The sequence below is a fragment of the Typopeltis vanoorti genome, chromosome 16 (assembly GCF_054136105.1).
Source record: "Typopeltis vanoorti isolate ZY-2024b chromosome 16, IOZ_Tvanoo_1.0, whole genome shotgun sequence".
Classification (NCBI taxonomy): domain Eukaryota; kingdom Metazoa; phylum Arthropoda; class Arachnida; order Uropygi; family Thelyphonidae; genus Typopeltis; species Typopeltis vanoorti.
Genome location: NC_143564.1, coordinates 94,706,505 through 94,712,703, shown reverse-complemented (window position 1 = coordinate 94,712,703; position 6,199 = coordinate 94,706,505).

The window sequence follows — 6,199 nt, the reverse complement described above, 5'->3', positions numbered from 1 at the left end:
CCCTGGCATTGGAATTCGGGCTTTGTTCGTGGAGTTTCTAACTGTAGTCAAGCCCTGGATAACAAGGGTAGCCAATGGTAGGCCGTATGTATGGCAGCAGGATTCGGCCCCTTGCCACACCTCTGGGAAAAGTCAAAAATGGTTGTCTGAAAATTTCTACGACTTCACCAGTCCAAATGTTTGGCCTCCAAACTCCCCAGACCTTAACCCCATGGATTATTTTGTATGGGGCGCAGTTGAAAAAGACACCAATCGCACTTCCAGTAATACAAAAGCCCAGTTAATGGATAAAATTAAAACAGTTTTTGCGGCCCTTCCCAGGGAGACTGTAGCATCAGCTTGTTCGAGGTTCCGAAGCAGAATTGAAGCTGTGATCGATGCTAATGGTGGTTATTTTGAGTAAATCTTGTTGATAGTATTGTAATTAACTCTGCCTGTAATGTTTTTTTGTCAATTCATTAAATTTAATAGATACAAAGAAGATTTTCTTTTTCCTTACGAAACTGTCAAATTTATCCCGAACACCCTGTAAGTCATATTTATGGCACTAATATTGTTATCGCATATGCTGAACAGCGTGTGAGTAATTCGCGTGTATAATCCAAGTTGGCGTTAGGCTCAAACTAGATGTGAGCGTGCAGCACCGACTGTAAAAACGTGGAGAACTGATCACGGGACTTTTATCCTAATGTCCAGTCCTACATCTCGTGGTGAGCTAGATATCCACCAAGAAACTAAACAAATGAGATTATCTGCAAATTTGGAACTTGATGACCAAACAGTATTTATGGATTTAAGTCACGAACAAGAATGATAGTAGAGTATGACGCGAACAAATGTGATGGTGGTTGGGGTATCACTTGGTTGGACAATGGCTCCCACGGTTTTGTCAGAGAATAAGGAAGAACAGTACTATAAAAGGAAAAATACTTCAAAACGAATCAGCGATAGTAAAGCGATATAAAAACTGAAGATAAAGATATAGTGGATGTTTGGAGTAATTACAATGAAAATTTATTTAAAAAATCATTTCATTCATTAGGAATAGTCATTCGAGAACCAGAATGATTCTTTTCTGTAAAGTTCCTAATGAGTACGGAAATAACTAATTTGACCGAAGTATGATACATAAGATCATTTGTATTGTGCTTACAGGAGGCTCTGATAGATGGGAGCAATAGGTCCATGCAATCTAATGCCCTTTCTTATTCTTCTTTTCTTAGTCTTTATGACGTACTACAGTTTCAAAACGCTGCGATCTTGTAGACACTGCCTTGCTCCATACTGACTAATCTAGAGTTAGATCTGATCTTTCTGCCGATTGTTAGTGTTACATTTTTTTATATTCGACTTCAGGTTATTCTTGAAGCTCTACTTTTTTACAACTCCTGGTTCGTCGAACCTCCTTCATTTCCTAGAAGATATGTTTTAGAACTTGTGCATCTGGTGTATGATATGTTATGATATGACCAAATCGACAAAGTTGGTGGTGGATTTCTACTTCTGCCTAATTCCTCGTCCTTCTTGAGGATCCTTCGAAAAATTTGCAGAATAATGAGGTTTCTTCGAAGAGAACATTGGAGTTATATATATATATATATATATATATATATATATATATATATATATATATATACATATATATATATATATATATATATGTGTGTGTGTGTGTGTGTGTAGAAAATTTTAACTTGATTATATATTATGTATTCAAGATACCAAAGTAATTTTATATGAACTTGGTTTTTAATCCTATTTCCCAAGAAGCAAACAGACAAGAAAGTAAAGTTTGCGCCTGCAAGTACTGCAAGTCTAAGGCAACTGATCCCTAAGGTATCATTATCATTATCCTAATCTTCTTTAAGGTAAGCAGGCGAGCAATCATTGAAATATATCAGAAATCTACATTTCAGGGTTTTATTTAGATCTGGAAAGGAATATAAAGTGTTGAGAGAAAAAAAAAACCTTTTTCCAAAGGTTACAATTATATGGTGTAAATGGGAGATTACACAGAGCAGCATTATATAGTCTATTTAAGTTAAATCTCATCAGTTAGGATTGAAGGTGAGAGGAATGGTTTGATATAAAATAATGTAAGAAAAGAGGGCATTCTATTTTCACTGTTCCTCATCATTTATATGGAAGAAACTAAGACGGAAAGTAATATTTAATCTAATATCGAAATAGCGGATATACAGCTATACTCTTAAATTTATATAGAAAATATTATCCCGCTAAATAAATTCAGTAAAGGCTTTCAGTATTCTTGAACTAAGTGGATAACTTCTGTAACAATTTTATATGAAACAGAAATAAAAATATAACATAGAAAACAACTGCATTCTCAGTGCCTGTAGAACAACTAATATATTTCATATATTTAGGCACAATATTTCTTCTTCTTCTTCTTCAACCTTTTGGTTCTGTTCACTGCTAGACGAAGGTCTCCCCTATGATTTTTCAGATTACTCGGTTTTCTGCTTCTCCCATTCATATCACTCCTGCAATTTTTTCCAGTTCATCCCTCCACCTTCTCGGTCTTCCTCTTTGTCTTGCTCCATCCATTGGTCTCCACTCCGTTATTTTTCTAGTCCATCTCCAGTCACTGCATCTGGCAATATGACCAGCTCATCTATACTTAGCCTGTTTAATGTATTTTACAATATCCTTGACACCTGTTTGAGATTTTATCCAGGTATTTGTCTTCCTATCTCTTAATGTCATTTTTAGCATTCTTCTTTCCATGTGACGTTGCGTGGTTCTAAACTTTTTGTTTAGGGCTTCTGTTAAAGTCCATGTTTCTCCTCCGTATGTTAGGACAGGAAGTATGCACTGGTCGAAAGCTTTCGTTTTTTAGACTCATAGGGATGTCACTTCTGAATATGTCACTCATTTCCCAAAAGTCATCCATTCAAGGTGAATTCTTCGTTCAATCTCTTTTCTTTGATACTCCTCAAAGAATAACAATTGGCCCAGATATACATATGAAGTAATTTGTTCTATTTCATGGTTTTCAACTTTGACAGTGCTATGGTTAATATATTTATTCATCATTGTTTTTGTTTTTTCTCTATTTATTTTTAATCGAATTACTTTGGAGGCTTCATTTAGCTGATTTAGCCTTTCTTCCAGATCTTCAAGATTATGTGCTATTAGGACAATATCATCTGCAAATTTCAGATGATGCAGCCTTTCTCCATTTATGTTTATTCCTTTTGTTTCCCAATCAAGGCTTCTGAAGACTTCTTCTAGTGCAGCTGTAAATAATTTGGGAGATATGGTGTCGCATTGCCGGATGCCTTTTTGTATTGGGAACTTTTCACTGTTTTTATATAATTTAATTACAGAAGTTGCATTATTGTAAATATGTTTTAGTGTTTCAATATATGGTTTCTCAGTTCCAGGGTTTCAAGAGCTTTTAGTGTTGCTGATGTTTTAACTGAATCAAATGCTTTTCGTAGTCTATATAGGCCAGACATAAGGGTTTATTGTATTCAATTGATTTTTCAATGAGCTGTCTTAATGTGTGAATGTGGTCCAAAGTATTGTAATTCTTTCTAAATCCAGCTTGTTCACAGCATTGCATTCCCTCTAGTTTGGATTTTATTCTATGATTTATAATTTTTGTTAAAACTTTGTATATGGTGGGGGTAGGCTTATAGGTCTGTAGATTTTCATTTCTTCCTTATTGCCATTTTTAAAAAATTATTATTATTATTATTATTACAGGCAACTCCAAGGAGTCCACAGACTCATCGAGAGAGGCCCTAACATCAGGTCAAAACATCTATTCGACATTCAAACGTATCTGTCATACCTCGCCTTGAATTCCTTTACAATCATGGCACCCACAACAGATTCTGGCAGCTTATTTCATTCATTCACCACTCTCCAAGTAAAAAACCTAGCTCTAACACCCTTGCTAACCACGCTCTTGCCCAGCTTCCATGTATGGCCCATAGTCTATTCTCAAGAATATCTTCTGAATTAATCTTATAGAAACCCTTCAGTAATTTGAATGTCTCAATCTTATCAACCTTTTTCTGCAACCCACAAATCGTCAACCTGTTTTTATAAGGTTCATTCCATAGACCTGCTATCATCTTGGTCACTCATCTCTGGATCCTCTCCACCTCCTCCCCATTAAGAAGAAACCCTGGCGCCCATATCTGGTCACAGTAGTCTAGATGGGGGACTTATCAATGCTCAATACAGAGGAACAATAACCTGTTTGTTTCTGCTTGTTAAATTATTTTTCAGCAACCAAGTGATTTGATGAGCTGATTTAGCCACTTTTGCGATGCGCCCCCTAAACATCAACTCCCTATCAACCAACACTCTCAAATCCCTGGCGTCGTCAATCTCCTGGAATACAGTTCTACCAATGTGACTAATGCTGCTAATTTTTTCACCCCAAAATGCATAACCTTACATTTTGCGACATTAAATTGACATCCATTCTCTTTAGCCCGGTCCTCCAAACTATCCAAATCATCCTGCAAAATTTTGACATCCTGTGCACTCACTATTACTCTACCCAACTTTGTATCATCAGCAAACAAATGAACAGTTCCTCTCAAATCATTTCGTATATCGTTAATGAACAAAAAGAACAGTAGTGGTCCCAGAACAGAACCCTGTGGCACACGACTAGTCACAGTCCGTCTTTTGGACTCCTGAATAAACCACTCTCTCCATCAACCACCCTCCTATCCATCTCACCAACCAATGCTGCAGTTTACTGATTACTACCCTTCACAAAATAACGCTGTCCCTCATACAGTATCCCATTTTCATCTATCCAATCCTGTAATTTCCTCTCGACTATTTTCTCCAAGACCTTGACAACGATTCCTGATATGCTGATCGGTCGGTAATGCAGTGGAACTATTTTCCCCTCTTTCCACCCCCTCGGGAATAACCCAGACCCAAGACTCAAATTAAACAAAATGGTCAAGGGCACTGACAATTCTTTAGCCGCTTCACCTACGACACAAGTTGGTATACCATCCAATCCCACCGATGTATTGACATTGAGGTTTTGTAATAGACTATTCACCACAATTTCTTTAAAACGTCATCAGATAAGAAAATCCCAAAACTGTGAGCTAGTCATGTTTTTTTTTTTGTGTGTGTGTGTAAAACGTATTAGGAGTTTGGTCCGTCCGACAGTATTCGGAAATTTGGCTGGTTGAAAGTACAGGGGATATTTTATATTTTGTATAATTGCGAAGAGGGGACAGTAATAAATAGTCTTTTTGTGTTTATGGAACAATCAATGGTTCATACTGCTAGCGATTTAGAACATAATTTGGATTCACTTTCCTGGAAATCGATGTAGTTCATATATTTTTCTCTCAGGGTGGTGCATGGTTGAAACGGAGGTGATATGAATGAAAAAGAAATTTATGGAAGCTGCTCTTAGCAACATGTGGCTTCCCTAGATGAGTCCAACTCTGTGCAGGTTTCTACTTGACTCACAGGTAATACTTCTGTTTTTTTTTTTTTAATTTCACCCCTATGTTTTGTAATTATTGTTTGTCCCCTTTCAAGGGTCAAATAACCCCTGCTTGCAGAGTTGTTCAGCTCCAAAAATTCACTATCCATTGTGCTATTATCTCCTTCGTTCTTAGTCAATATCTATGTTAAAATTTTCTTTAATAATTTTTTTCTTATCCCTTTAATTTATATTATTATTAAGAGAGCCATTCAGTGAGTCAGGGATTCATCGAGGGGGGGGGGGGAAACACTATACGCACCAGCTATCATACTTATTCTTGAATTCATTCACACTGCTCACACTCACAACATCAAATGGCAATCCGTTTCAATCATGCACCACCCTATGAGAGAAAGATCTAGCCCTCACCCCCTTCTTAGCGGCATTCATTCTCAGCTTCGAAGGATGCCCTCTTGTTGTTTCTCCACAAATTGAAAAATTCCATCAATTGAAATCCTGTGCGACTCTTTCAGAAGTTTGTAAGTCTCAATCATATCAACCCTCTTTCTCCTGTTTGCTAGTGTCTGCATTCTACAAATTCTCAATCTGTCTTTATAATCAGTATTCCACAATCCTGATATCATATTTAACACTCTCCTCTACACTATATATCAGAATCACAATGGAAACCAGAACTGCGCACAATTCAAGGCCTTGCAAAGAGGCAAAAATGACATCCTTATCTTTACTGTGGAC